This window comes from Tenrec ecaudatus, chromosome 4 (assembly GCF_050624435.1).
Source record: "Tenrec ecaudatus isolate mTenEca1 chromosome 4, mTenEca1.hap1, whole genome shotgun sequence".
Classification (NCBI taxonomy): Eukaryota; Metazoa; Chordata; class Mammalia; order Afrosoricida; family Tenrecidae; genus Tenrec; species Tenrec ecaudatus.
Genome location: NC_134533.1, coordinates 61,775,650 through 61,790,179, shown reverse-complemented (window position 1 = coordinate 61,790,179; position 14,530 = coordinate 61,775,650). Strand labels below are relative to the sequence as shown.

Sequence of the window (14,530 nt, the reverse complement as noted above, 5' to 3'; positions counted from 1 at the left end):
CCCCTAGTTGTTCCCCTGTCTATGGTGTTGTTTGCTCACCACACCCAGCCCCCGTCCCCCACCCGCCACCTTCTCCCCCAAGACCCTCCGGTGTCCTTGGCCCCGTTGCTTTCTCCCAGAGCTTGTTTCCCATGCAAACCAGCAATGACAGCCCAAACAATAAGAAAACAAAAGATTGAAAAATGGGAGGGAAAAAAAAGAGAGAAAACATACATAATTCCAGGTCTGTCCTTAACCTTTATGACCATCTCCCTTCTGGTCCTGAGGAGTTCCGGGAGCTGCCCCACCTCCTAGCTTTAAGTCTATTTGGGGGGCTCTTTCAGGGGCTTTGCTCCAATTGCTGATCTGTTATGCTTCCTTTTTGGTTTGACCCACTGCGTGGGGGGGGGGCGCGGTTCAGACCACATTACCTCCCCCGCTGTGTGTCCCCATTATTTTCCTCTGTCACAGAACGCTCCAGTAAGGAGACAACACGTCACGAGCTGTTGTCGGCCCTCCAGTCCTGTCTTAGCAGCTCCGTGCAGGGGCATCCTCCTCCGGGCTGGGTGCGCCAATATGGGGTCCTCTTTATCCTTCTTGGTGTGCTTCCACGTGGGCGTGTCGTGTCGGTCCCTCCCCCCACGGAAGGTTTCGTGTTGTTCTCTGTAGGACATGCTTTTGGGGGGGGGTGTCAGTTTGGCTCTGGTGGTCCTGGTTTCCTAAAGGAATTACCATTCTGATACTAAATGTCATTCTTACTCACACTCACATTCAGAATGAAGGCAAGAGCCCAGCGTCCTAGCTCCACCCTCTCACTCTCAGAGAGCTGGTTTTGCACAAGGTCCACCTTAGTCGTCATCCCCCGAAACCGATGCTGTGCAGGCCCTGGCTCCAACGGCACCCCCAGTTTCTCCCTCGAGTCCAACACGTTTTCTACACTGCTGACAAGATCAGCTTTTGCAAAGCATTTTTATATGCCACCCTGACCCCTTCAACTTCAAATGTAAGGTCTTCCAGAGGGCTCTCAAGGCCCTTACCCAGCTAACTCTGGCTGCCCCCTGTCGTTCGCGGCCACTCGAGGGACCACCGAAGAAAGACCGGGAGAGCAATTTCTAAATGACTCGCTGCTGGGAAACACAGTGGGATCTCCTTCTACTAGTCACCGCGAGTTGGAATTCCCTGAATGACAGCTGGTCACCAGCTAACGCACTTAGAACATTGTCTATCTAGCACACAGTAAACATGCCAGGAAAGCCACTACTTTTAAAGCCACGAAATCGCTTTTTCAAAAATGCAGAAAGAAGAGAAGGCGGCTAAGATCTGAGCTCTAGGATACTCCATTTTCCAAAGGGCTCCACTTGGCTCTGGATTCGCTACAAACCTAAAGCCTTAAGCTTTATCTAGACCCACAAATTCCCATGTGGCAGTCACCAGTTAGGATCTGGTCATGTAAGACTTTCTAGAGCCTCTAGGCAACTATATCTTCTAGGTTTCTCCTCCTGTGTACCTGCTCTTGTAGAGCCAGGCGCATCTTTGGGTGTCCGGCAAACACTCATTCGTGGATTATGCCTTTTCAGTTTCAAAGACAAAAATGGAGTGAAGTTAATAACTGTATAACCCCACTCAATGGGGTTGAGCAACAAAATAGTGTGTGAATGGACAGATAGGATTGTGTAAGATATGGTTTTAAAAAAATACTATAGGAATAAAAAGAGAAAAGAATAAGGGTTCCTGGGGGGTATATTGGGGGGGGGACAAAGGGGAGCTGATATCAAGGAGCTTAAGAAGAAACAAAATGCTTTGAGACTGATTGTGGTAGCAATTGTGTAACGCTGCTTGATGTGACTGAATGGTGGGATGTTACGCTATCTGTAAGAGCTCCCGATAAAATGATTAAGGGGAAAAAATGGAATGCAGTAGGATTTTTTTTAATTAGTATGATTTCTTTTAAGGAAAAAAAAATCATTGTCCTCTTCAAGCAATGATGTGAATCATGTACATTTCATCACTATCCTACCACCTAGCAGTCCCACCTCGGCAAAGTCAGTCAGGTTGGCCAAGGCGGTCATGTTATCTACCATACACCTTGTCCATTTGACTTCCCAGTCCTTATGGTTTGTGTATAAACAAACGTGTCTGTCTCTTCTCTCCTAACAATTTGTCTAGATATAAATGCTCTTTTCCCTAGGATGTCACACCCAGTGCCCTTAGCCCTTAAAAATCTAGACACCAGAGCTAGTCTAGTCTCCGAAAAATAATTGTCATCAAAATTGAGGCGAGAGGCCATGAAAAATGGGTACAACCTATATACATCTCCACAGACTCATCTAGTACTTCCTTCCAGTGCATCCAAGTCACAGTGTGCCTGCAGTGAGCTAGCATGAGAATTTATACATAACTTCACATGGTAGACATTTCCAACAGAAAAAAAGACTCAAGGCAGTGGGTTGTTTGGGGGTGGGGAGGAGACTTCTGGTCAATTTTTAACTCAGTTTCCACAGAACTATTTATCTGCTTTTCTATTCTTCCCTACCCCCAACTTACTCATCCCCTGCCCCGGCCTGGTGACAAACCACAGCAAGGAATGCGGGCCGACTCCTGATGACCTCAGCCAAGTCACAGTCGTCTGTCCTACAACCTACGCCTGGCATGCCAGGACGAGTCATGGTGACAAATGCATGGGAACCATTGGGGCAATCTGGAGACTGGCAAAGCTGGACACTGTACCCAGATCAGCCTTTTTCATTCAAATCTCAATCTGTCAGAGGCAGAGGTAGCCAGTTCCACCGACTAATAAAGCCTGATGATGCTGTTTTACCAATACCTTCTGTCAAAGCTATTTCTTACTACTACTCATGCGTTCTGAAAACACCACCCAAGGTACCAACTGGCTTCTGCCCACCTCCCGTGGCCCTCGTGGCGCTGTTCTGGACACTTTGGCGCTCCATCCTAGTATCCTCAGTCGAGGCAGCAGCCTGTCAGAACACAGATGCGGCAGGGGAAGTGGGGCCAAACCGAATCCTCCCAAAGTGAAATCTCAAGCTTGAGCGTTAGGAATCCAGAGTAACATTTTGCCCTTAAATCTCATTTTGCTGTGCTGGCCCGCTTCCTGCAGCACAAAGATCCCACGCGATAGCAATTCTGCTGCTTTCTAGGTCTGAACACACAGATTCCTGTAGCTCCTGGGAAGCCATAAGCTTTGGTTTCCACGAGAACGCCCATTCCCCGGGGGCTTGATCCCCATGGGAGGCGCCCTTTGGTTTGTATAGCAGCCTTTTGGGTTTAAACACTTAGAACCCATGCTTGGCTTCTTAAGCAAGGCTGGACTTCCCAGGGGAAAGTTTCTCCTGGCAGCCACCACTCATCCTTTTGCTAATCGGGCCGGTCGTGACTCGAACTGGAATCGGCACCGGTGAATCTAAGTCTGCTACAAGGAGTATGAAAACAACTGTTTGGAAACGAAACACCAGACTCCCTGCCGGAGTCGATGCCAACTTAGAGACCCGAGAAGGGGAGGCCAGAGCTGCCCAGGGAGTTTTTGAGACTGGAACTGTTCGTGGGAGTGGAAAGTCCGTCTTCCCCCCAGGGAGCGCCTGGAGCTTTCAAACTGCAGGCCTAGCAGATCTGGCCCAGGGCGTAACCTCTAGGCCCACCAGGGTTCCTGGGGTTCTGCTTACTCCCTAAAAAATACACACGCAGCCCCACACAGGGGTCATCTTAGCACCCAAAGCCAAGGCCAGAGTGCTGTCCAAACGGCCGCTTCCCAACAGCCCTTGGTCAGTCAGGAGGTAGCCAACATCCCTATGCAAAAATCATTTTCTGTGCACACTTCTGAATCTCACTCACGCATGCATTCACCAAGAATCGACTAGCAGGCATGTTTGCCAAAGAAATCCAACAAGAGAGCAAACAGGTGCTTGGAAACACCAGCCCAGAATGCTTCTCCCATAACCCGGAGCCCTCGAGCCCACGTGACGGAGGCTTTCAAATCTTTCTGGGAGCGGACGGCCTCGCCTTCTCCTGCGGGTGGTGGGCTTGAAGCACTGACCTTCTGGTTAGCAGCTCCACGCTTACTCGACAGCACCTCCAGGGCTCCTTTCAGGCGGCAGCAAATACTCCCTAACTATCAGCTGTAAGAAGGGGCCTGTGTGACAGCGATGCAGGCACACAAAGCGCCTGACTGGAGGCCAGGCTCTTACAAATGCCCCAAGACCCCAACTTTCAACAGGCACTGACGAGAATCACGCTGGGCAGCCTCCCCACCGAAGAACCAGGAAAGGGGCCACAAACACCTAGATTCAGACTCGACCTTACATAAACCAACTTCTAAAAGCGCAACTTCAGGGCTAGGAGAGCCCATTAAAAAACAGAAGAAGAAGTAGTCACCACAATCACTTGTCCATTCACAGTCATTTCTAGACCACTGACAAACAAGGACACAATTCCCAGCATCTTCTAGCCACAATGGCCCTTTATCACAAGAGGGCTATAAGAAAGAGAGTGAGCGAGCGCTTTCTTTCTTGTGCGTTGACAACGGGCTAAACAGCTTATTTCTATCATATTTGCTTGGGAATCCTAACTTCCAATTTAAACAAATGATTCTCAATCTTCTGAGAAGGTCTTAACTGGGGGAGTCTGTCAAGTTTAATGCAATCTCACAAAGGCTGCATTCCTTTTAAGCAATTGAAGGACTTGGGCAAAATTCTTTTGATGATTTTTTTTAAAGACCATCTCCAGAGCTTACTTATGTCCCATAATTACTCATGCTGATGGAAGGGGAAGGGGAGGGGTAGCGTCATATTTTATTTCCAAAAGGCTCCCTTGAATCCAAAAGTTCCCGTTGCCAACATATCTGATACTGACTCCTGCACAAGACCAATACCGAGCTCAAGTCTAATCACCTAGCAGCGAGCCTCTAGAAAGAAAGCCCTATAAAGAAAACCAGGGAAGGAGGGCTCTCTGGACATTTGGTAGTTGCCACCGGAGTCCAGGACAAAAACGATGGGTCCACTTTCTGGGAATGTATGCATTGGAAAGGAATGGAAAAGGGTGGGAGTAGGAAACGCTCAGAGGAAACTGACACTGGAGCACTAAGGAATCACCTGTGCCCATCATTTGGAAAGCTGAAATCTAAGAAAACGTTGCCTCGGGAGGCTGTGCAATCTCTCACGAGAGCGCAGTTCTCTTGGAAGAGATGTAAGAGTACTTGGAAATGCCCCCAACTCCTTGCCATCAAGAGGATTCCAACTTCCAGAGGCCCTACAGGACGGGGCAGAGCTGCCCCTGTGGGTTTCTGAAACGGTACCCTTGACGGGAGTAGCAAGCCTCCTTCTTCTCCCACTGGGGAGTTCACAGCTGCCGCCCTGTGGTGAGCAGCCCAACTTGTACCCACCATACCACCAGGGCTCCTGCTGGAGAGGGAGCAGGTGAAAACAGTCAATATACCAGGCAATTACAGGCAGCTGAGCATGGAGGGGAGCTCCCAGCTGCTCTGCTCAACTTTTAGCTCTCTTCCAAAATTGTAATCACTCCACTGATAAGTAATAAAAATGAAAAGTGCTTACTATTATTGGGTACCGAGTCAAGTCTGACTCGAGAGAACAAAACCAGGTCTGGCCCTGAGCCATCTCATCCTTTTATGTCTGAGGCTTTGCTGCAGCCACTGCATTAACCCATCTCCTTGACTTTCCGCAGCATAATGTCCTCCAGGGACCGATTGGTCCCTCCTGACGTGTCTGAAGTACATGAGATGAAGTCTCACCACCCTCGCTTTTTACCATCCTCACTTCTGAGGCGCATTCTGGCTGTTCTGTTCTTCTGGCGGCCCACAGCACTTTCAGGGGCCTTAGACAACACCATAATTTTAGTGCATCGATTCTCCATGGGTCTTCCTTATTCAAATGCTTACGAAGTATAAAAATATTAACAACTGTATAAGCAAAGAGCCAAAACTGCAAGCAAGCATTTCTGACATGTGAAATGAGAGCCTTGCCAAAGTCTGTTTTTGAGATCTGAACTCAGAACCATCTCAGGAGTATGCGCCCTAGAACTCACCCCGAAAGATCACCCATTAACTAACAGTGGGCACTGCCCTTCACCAAGGAAAGCCGACAGGGTTCTCCTGTCAGATGCTAACGATCCAACACAATGTCACTCAGGAAATGGAAAACGCACATGAGAGAAGGAATCAAGGGATTCCTTGGGGCATGGCTACCAGAGGCTGGTCCCAGTGGATTGGTTGAGTCTAGAACAGTGGTTCTCAACCTTCCTAATGCCTCGACCCTTTAAGACAGTTCTTCACGTTGTGGTGACCCCCAATCATAACATTATTTTCATTGCTACTTCATCACTGTCATTTTGCTACTGTGATGAATCGGTGATCCCTGTAAAAGGGTCATTGGACCCCCAAAGGGGTCGTGACGCACAAGCTGAGCACCGAAGAGGGTCTCGGGTCTCGAAGCAGCCTGCAGAGGAATGCATGCGTCTGAATAAGAACACTGAAAGAAGAGACAGCCGGGTCTGTCTTGGAAGAAGTACGGCCAGAGGGCTCCCTAGAGGCAGGATGGCAAGACCTGGTCTTTTATACTTTGGACGTATCGTCTGGAGAAACCAGTCCCTGAAGAAGGACATCATGTTTGGAAAAGCAGAGGGGCAGCCACTCAACGAGACAGAGTGACACAGTGGCTGCAACAAAGGCTCAAGAATGGGAACGTGGGTGCTGACCCGGGACCGGGCAGTGCTTCGTTGTGTTGGGCAGAGGAGTCGCTGAGTCTGAGCCGACCCGATGGCGCCGAACAAACAAAGCACGAGCCACCACTCCTTTGTCAGCTTTTGGTACTGGGGTACCTTACATGCCATGATGCTGGACGCTACAGCACCCGTCTTTCAGCAATCAAGGAGTCATCCATGGTGCACAGGTTGCCGTGGGGCTTCCTGATAAGGCAGATTAGGCATTCTGAAAACTATAGATCGCAACAGAATGCTGTCCCGTATAGAGCTGACAGATGAGCCCCCTAGGGTGGAAGGCATTGACAATACACAGTGACCACGTGACTGATGTGCGCATCCCCAAAGTTGCAGGCGGCAGGGCAGGAGCAGACAAAGCTTCCCTCTGTTCATGTGAGGTCGCTGAGAGTCCCGGCTGCCTCCAGGGTAACTAAAAAAGAACTAGGGAAAATCAACTAAGGTCGCTTCAGCATCAAACTCTACAGATTTCAGAATTCATGGCAAAACTAGAACTGTAGGCCCCATCTTCTGCTTCCAACTCCACCACTCAGAGATGATACCCCTGAGAAGTCCAGAACCCAAGCGGAGATGGGCTGGCACAGAGAGGCTGGAAATAATTTCACCTATCAATACGAATCCAACAGCGAGCGCACATTCCCCAGAGGCAGAGGATTTGAAAAGCAAAAACTGGCACGGAGAACAGAATTTGGGTTTCAGATTTCACCAAGAAACCAAGATGGGCTCCACCATTCATGAAAGTAAAACTCCCGTGTTGATAAGCTGGATTTTCTGCCCATCCACCTGCCCTTCCTCAGTAAAACTGCCTGCGCTGCCTGCTTACCCCGAGACCCAGGCCTGCAGAGCACTGACACTCACAGGAAAAGGCCTGGAGGTTACACAGGGACCGCTAGGAATCCAGATTGTATTCAAAGGAGATAATTTTAGTAAAATGGCTCCACCCACTACTCCCCTTCCTGCGCCCATTATCTGCAGAGAATTAAAGGGCCCGGCTAGAAACTCCGTTTTCAATGGCCCTGTCTGCTCAGTAACCAAGCCAAGGCCGCTACCATGGAGGGGACTCCATTTGCTCCAACGCCACATATTGCAGAGTTGAACTCTGCCCCACGGGCTTCAGTGCTGGGATTGCGCTATCCAAGCGTCTCCGGGTAGACTTAAACCCCAGCCTTGCAGTTAGCAGCTACATGCTACATGCTACAGTGGTTCTCCACCTTCCTAACGCCGCCACCCTTTCATACAGTTCCTTGTGTTATGGTGACCCCCCCAACCAGAACATTATTTTCATTGCTACTTCATCACTGTCATTTTGCTACTGTTAGGAATCGGGTGACCTCTGTGAAAGGGTCGTTCGACCCCCAAAGGGGTCGAGACCCACAAGTTGAGAACCGCTGTGCTAGATCATTGAAATAAGCCCCCTAGTTGTATGTATGCAGTATGTGAAACACAACTGGTAAGAAATTGACCAGCTTTATGCACACTTAAATCCTGACCTTCACAGTCTTTCAAAATCCCCACACAGTATCACCTCACTCCCCCCCCCAAAAAAACTATCTCATTGTTCTCCACAACAAAAAGTAAAATCATGTATATCTTATCTTCATTCGCCTCATCATTAGGAAAAGTAATCTGAATTGAATTGATTTTTACCTGACCAGCGCTGTTTTAAAATTCAGGCTCTTTAAGACACAAGAGACTTGGGGGGGAACGTCCCCTAAGCTTAAACGAGCTCTTTAGGGAAGAGGCCCTGGTTTGGAAGCTTTACTTTGCCCCTAAGGAAAGGCTCTTAAGGCACATGACCAGACTCATTTACCTCTCCGCCCCTCCGGAATAGGTAAGAAACGCTTTACCAAAGCAATGCAATCACCTGGGGGACATAAAGGACAAATGACCAGCCCGGCAGCTCTGCATACCCATTCCAGTTCGCTCTGTTCTGCCCTCAGCAGTCTTGTCTGTGCCACCACTTCTTGCCAGAAACCAAGCTACCAGAGTGTGGTCTATTGGGCAGGAGGTGCAACTACCCAGCTATTTTGACCAGATTCTTTTTCTTTTTTAACCTCTAAAAGACTGGGTTTTCTGCTCGCATAAACAGTGACAGCCTTGGAAACCCACAGGGGGGTTTGCTATGAGTCAGCATTGACTCGATGGCAGCGTGTTTTTATGAGAGCTTAATGATACCTAATCCGTTATTGGTAATGAACCTGCCACATTCCTACAAGCAGAGGTCCCATCCCTCTTCTCAAAACAGGGCTCTGAGAAGGAGGTGGGCAAAGCTGATGGTCAGGTAAGTAAACCCCAAACTAGTTTCACAATAAAACGTTTTAAAAATAAAGACATTGCTTTGCCCATCGCCTCTTCTTTCAAAACTCTTTCATGGACAGGCGCTCGCTGTAGGATTAAGTTCCGGTCTGTGTTCTAACTGGACCTGCCTGGATTGGACCCTTTCGGAAGGCACGTGCAGAAAGAGAAGCTCCGTCAGTAGCTGCAAGTCGGAATTCCAGCTCTTACTCACTAGCTGTGTGACCCTACGCGGTTTGCTTCTGCTCCGATCTCCACTTCTCTGGTCTTCAAGGGCTCTCCCCAGCAAGTCTCTTCCCAGCTTCGCAGATACACTGTGCCTCGAGGCCCAATTGAAATACCCTTTCTAAATATTTATCCTTGCTCAGCCTGGTGGTACCATGAGTTAAGCACCGGATGGCTAATCAAGGGCTTGAAATCGACCAGCTGCTTTCACAAAGTTTCACAACCTTGGAACCCCAACCCAATTCAGAGCGGTTCTATGCTGTCCTTGAAGGCAGCCACCCTGGACCCAAACCAGTCTCTCCTCGGAGCTTCTGGAATTCTGCCGTTTTACATCAACAGATCTGAAATTCTTATTTACCCTAAGGTTGTCACTCCTCTTTCTCCAAGAAGCCCACATACTTAAGGGCAGAACTTTGAATAATTACCGAGCCAATCATAAGTATTTAATACGAATAAACTGCTTGGAGGTAGAGTTGTCATTGAATCACCTACCCCAAACAGGGGCTGTTCTAACCCACTTAAGAAGGAATGCAACGTCCCGTATTCACTCTAGAAGTCTCTCTCCATCCCTTGGGGAGCTTTCCCAAGGGAAATATTTATAGAATAAATGAAAAGAAGGCCTCAATCTCTATTCGCCACCTAAGAAAGCCTGACACGTCTGCAGAGGCCAAGCCAACAGGCCCCCTTCCTGAGTTTTCCTTAATAGACCCCTAATAAAGGCTGGGGGGCAGACTATGAGCAAGCTGGTCCCTGTCCTTTCTTGAGCAACTTTCTGAAACCTAGACGATTTCTGATACTTTAGAAAGTCTTCTGTCTTAAAAAGTCTCATCCATGAAAGGATTCACCTTTTGAAAATATATGATTAAAAGTTGGGAGGGGGGCAGATAACAACGCAATCCCTGGGGTTTTAACCTTGTGACCCTATCCTAACATGACCAGATAAAGTGCGTGCGCCCAAGAGGGTGCACAACATTGTCTTGCTATGTTGTCTCGGAGCTGGGACAAGCGCTCACCATACCCAAGGCGCTGATGGTCAAACCGCAGAAGCACCTGGCTGGACCGGATTGAAGCTAATGGGCACCACGCAGCTTCTCTCACTTAGAAGAGCAGCTTCATTCATATCCAAGTAATTACAAACCGCAATTACAATTCCCATGGAGGTGGTGCCCCTTCAGAAACTTGAAAACGCTTGTGGGGTTTTTTTAACTCTAACCATAATTGGTTACTAAATTCTCGTATAAGGCACCATAAACCCTGGTTAAAAATCAGCCTTGGGTCATTAAAAAATAAAACTTTAAAAGCAGCGGTAAGGTTAATTTTCCTTTGTTCGAGTGCCTTTCGTGTTGTTTGGTTTTCTTTCGGCATCTGGCACACAAGCTAGAACGGCCCAGGTAAGAACTGGGCAGCTGCGGGGCGCAGCTTGGGCCGCTTCGAGGAGACCAGGCGGTCCCAGGCCGTCCGCGTCTCCCACTCGCTAGACCCTCTCTTCCACCTTCCCTGCCCCCAACCGCCCGCTCCAGCAGGGCCGGAAAGCAGAGCCCGCCTTGACCGCCTGGAGGGCAATCGCCTGCAGCCCCGCGGGGCTGCTCCGCGCCCCGGCCGGCCGGCGGGCGCCCGCACGGCCCTCCCGGGTCTCTAGGCGCAGCGATGCACCGGCTCCCGGAGCGGGCGCGCGGCCAGGGCGCGCCGCCGGGGGCAGTCGGGGAGCCGGGGGAAGTGGGGACGCCGGGGCAGGGCTGGGGGACGCCGAGCTGAACTGGAGCCCCCTCCGCCCCGCCACCCACCCCAGAGCCAGGGCAGTCGGGGGGTCCAGGCGGCCGAGGGGGACGCCAGGGCGGCTAGCAGGGATGTCCTCACCTCTGTGGTCCCCAACCAGACGGGGCACGGCGGCTCCCCCGGAGCCCAGCCGCCCGGAGCGGGAGCAGGCGACAGGCATCCGCTGCAGGGACCTCGGCCGGGCTGGAGCGAGAGCGGGAGGGAGGGCAGATTTTGAGTCGAGCGGGGCGGGGGGAGGTGTGCCTCCTCCCCAGACGGAGGGTGGGCTAGCAAAGACTGGCAGAGGGGTGGGCCCGGACCTGCTGGAGCGAGCTAGGCAGCCGCTCGCGGGGAGGAGGAGGAGGAGGAGGAGGAGGAGAAAGGGTGGGGAGGGGCGGGGAGGAAGGAATTGGCCCAAACCGGACTGCCCTCACCTCCGCCCCATCCAACCAAGAACTGTCTGGGTCTGCAGCACAGCACAACGGGGTCTGAAACTTTATGTCATTTTCTCATACCCACGTGACCCCTTACAGCCCAGATGGTTTCAATCACGGGAGGAAAAAAGCGGCTCTGCTGGTATGCACGAAAAGCTGGAGCAGGGAGAGTCTGGGAAAGGCTGCCGGCCCGCCCGCCCGCCCGCCTTCAAACGGCCCGGGCCGCTCGGTCCCTTCTCCCAGCTCGCTGCCTGGCAGAGCCGTGCAAAACTGCAAGGGGCATGAAAAGAAGCGACATTTGCTACTGCCGCAGCAGCGGAGGGACTGTGAAACCCCTGGGATTCCAACATGTCTGGTCTGGACCAAAAATAAACGGGGGTGTAATGGGTTAAAGGCTGGACTACTAGTCAAAAGGTTGGCGGTTCAAAACCGTTCAGAGGCACTTTTAGGAAGCCAGGCTTGGTGACCTGTTTCCAAACCACACTCCCAAGCAGTTCTACTCTGCACCATGAATGGGAATTGAATCAACTGCGGACAACTAACAACACCATCAAGACTTAAAAACCCAATCCTAGAAAGCTGTCGATGGATACCGTGCGATGAAATAACAGTGGGAATCTGTGAACGACTAATCGGAATCTGAAGGAAACGGTTAACCTAGTATCGCAAGTCACTCGGAAAAGACTACCGTAAGTCACCGAAAACCCACATATAGGATATGAGGAAGTTATGTAACCTACTCTCTCTTCCCAGAAATCACGGGAATAAGTGAAATGCCGAGCAGCACCGAAAACCGACTTTTACAAACCTAGTTGCATTTGCAAGGAACAAATGTGTAAGACCCAACATTAGCAGGCTCTAAGGCCAAGACATGTTTCCAAGCACAAGCCAACTCAATTGTTACATAGCCTGCATGCAAACATCCAAAACGATGGGGGGTTAAGACACATGCTGGAAATAATTTAACTTGTTCGTGATCAAACATAAATAGTGGCAAAAAAATAAATAAAAACAACTGATAGTCTATTGTTCCTGGGCCAAAAATCGATATTATCTTAATTATACGAGGCGGCTTCAAAATGTTCATAGAAAAGATCCATTATCTTTCACTTCCATTTTTCTACAAACTTGCCGAAGGCCCCTTGTATTGATGCCAAAAGATATAGTTTGCCTTGTTAGCAAGTGGCTTTCTATACAGTGTGGCGCTGTGTTTCTGTGTGAAAATGCATCGGTTCCTAGTAAACTGAATTGGCCCAGAGTAGGGAAACCCCGAGTTCAGCATCTTGGAGACGTCAGAAAGCACAGGCTAAACACCAGAAACCAGGCAAAACTAGCCATGTTTACTCACTGAATGCTTGAACAATTCCTCAAACCCAGCCGGGTCTGGATTGACTTAGCCCTCTCCAATCTCACAGGGGGGTGGTTCCGCTCGCTCTCCGCATGAACCAGCATCTTGTAAGCACCAGAATCTCAGGGAACACAAGCCCAAGAACTTAAGAGACACTCCATACCCTGTCACTGGTGGCCACCTACGCTCTGTGGGGACATGGTTACGTTTCCCACTCCCAAACTTGTGGCGCTTCTAGCGGTTGGGGCTGTTTCCCTTCCTGGTGATGCAGTGGGTCAGACCCTGGGCTGCTAACAGAAAGATCTGTGATCGCTCCGTAGAAGAGAGAGGCTGCGCTGTGCTTCTGTAGGAACGGCAACCTTGAAGCCCTGCGGAGCACTTCCGTGTGACCCTAAAGGGTCGCTCCCAGTTTGGCATTCACTCCACAGCAGGGAGTCTGGCTTGTCTTATGAGTGGCATCTGCAGAGAAATCCAACTCGGCAAAAGGCATCAAGATTTTCTCAGCTCCGGGACAGTAACTGTTTTCATCTCTGGCATCTTCTTCTGTGGCTTCAAGCATCGCTCTGTTGTTGGTTGCTGATTCCGCCCCACAGCAACCTTGTAGGTGAGCCAGCACTGCTCCTTTCCAAAGCAGCAGCAGCTTGTCTTCCAAGGTGCCTCCGGTAGGTTTGAACAGCCAACCTTTGGGGTCATTGGCAGGCACTTACCAGTTTGCCCCGCAGAGGTGCTTTTTTGTAGCCATGCAACTCAAGTTATGCACAGCACTTTCATCCTTCCTAAGAAAACACCTTCGTTAGCTCTGCTCTTTCAGATAGACAAAGACCATCTCTAGTTTTCTAAATATAGCCTAAATCATCGCAATATTCATCAAACAACCGTAATATAAGCCAAGATTTATCAGACCCTGACATGTGACATGTTTTTCAAAAGGTGCAACTTTAGCAATTTGAGTTATTAATATAATGCTCATATTGGTGTTTTTTTAAAAGGCCAAGTGCGTATAAAGCATAAAGAACGATGTTAAGTTCCATGAGGATAAGGTCAATCTTGCTAATATTGTATCCCATGAGCCTAGGACAGTGCCCAACATATAATTAAGAACAACAACAAAGAATACGAGCTGTCAAATGACCCACTGAGAGCCAGAGAGGAGCTGGGCTCCCTAGGCTTTTCAGTAGTCACGTTTTCAGTAGATTACCAGGCCTTTCTTCAGAGGTACCTCCAGTCGAGTCGACTCAGCCCTCCAACCTTTTGGCTAGCAGCCAGATGCACTAACCATTTTTCATCACCCAGCAGCAATTCCAAAAGTATGAAGTAGGTGGCCAAGAAACATATACAAGCTGAATCAAGGAACGATAAATAAAAACAGGCTGCAGTAAGTCTGTCGGGACGTGTGACTTATAAAAATGGAATGGAATAATAGCTCCAGGAAGGAAACATCGGACAGCAAAAGGAGGAGGAGGCGGAATCAGCATGCTCCGGTTTGGGACTTTAATCACAGAATATAGTCAGAACTGTGCAGAGACTGCTGCAAACATGAAGTGCTTGTTGGAGAAATTTGGTGTATTTGGTGCCAATTTAGGGATCTCGGAGTTGCACTTTCTCATGTCCCTATTATTCAGTACCCTTCACTCAGAGCCAAGACAAGCTTCGAGCATAAACATCCTGGCTCTAATGTGGATAGTATGAAGACGGGTCCTTTCATCCTTGCTCCTCCATCTCCTCCACCCCCAGCCGTTTCCTCTGGGTG

General features: G+C 49.7%; 1 protein-coding gene across 8 annotated transcripts in view; it reads right to left on the bottom strand.

Moving 5' to 3' along the window:
- DENND2B (DENN domain containing 2B) overlaps positions 1 to 11,342 on the bottom strand; it is a 169,480-nt gene extending 158,138 nt beyond the window's left edge. For 4 of the 8 annotated variants that reach the window (XM_075546108.1, XM_075546115.1, XM_075546111.1 and 1 more), the window contains exon 1: positions 11,101 to 11,342. The gene's annotated coding sequence lies outside the window, so the exon portion shown is untranslated. The remainder of the gene's footprint in view (positions 1 to 11,100) is intronic. The other 4 variants (XM_075546114.1, XM_075546119.1, XM_075546117.1 and 1 more) reach the window with 4 other exon arrangements.
- Between the last annotated feature and the right edge of the window lie 3,188 nt (positions 11,343 to 14,530).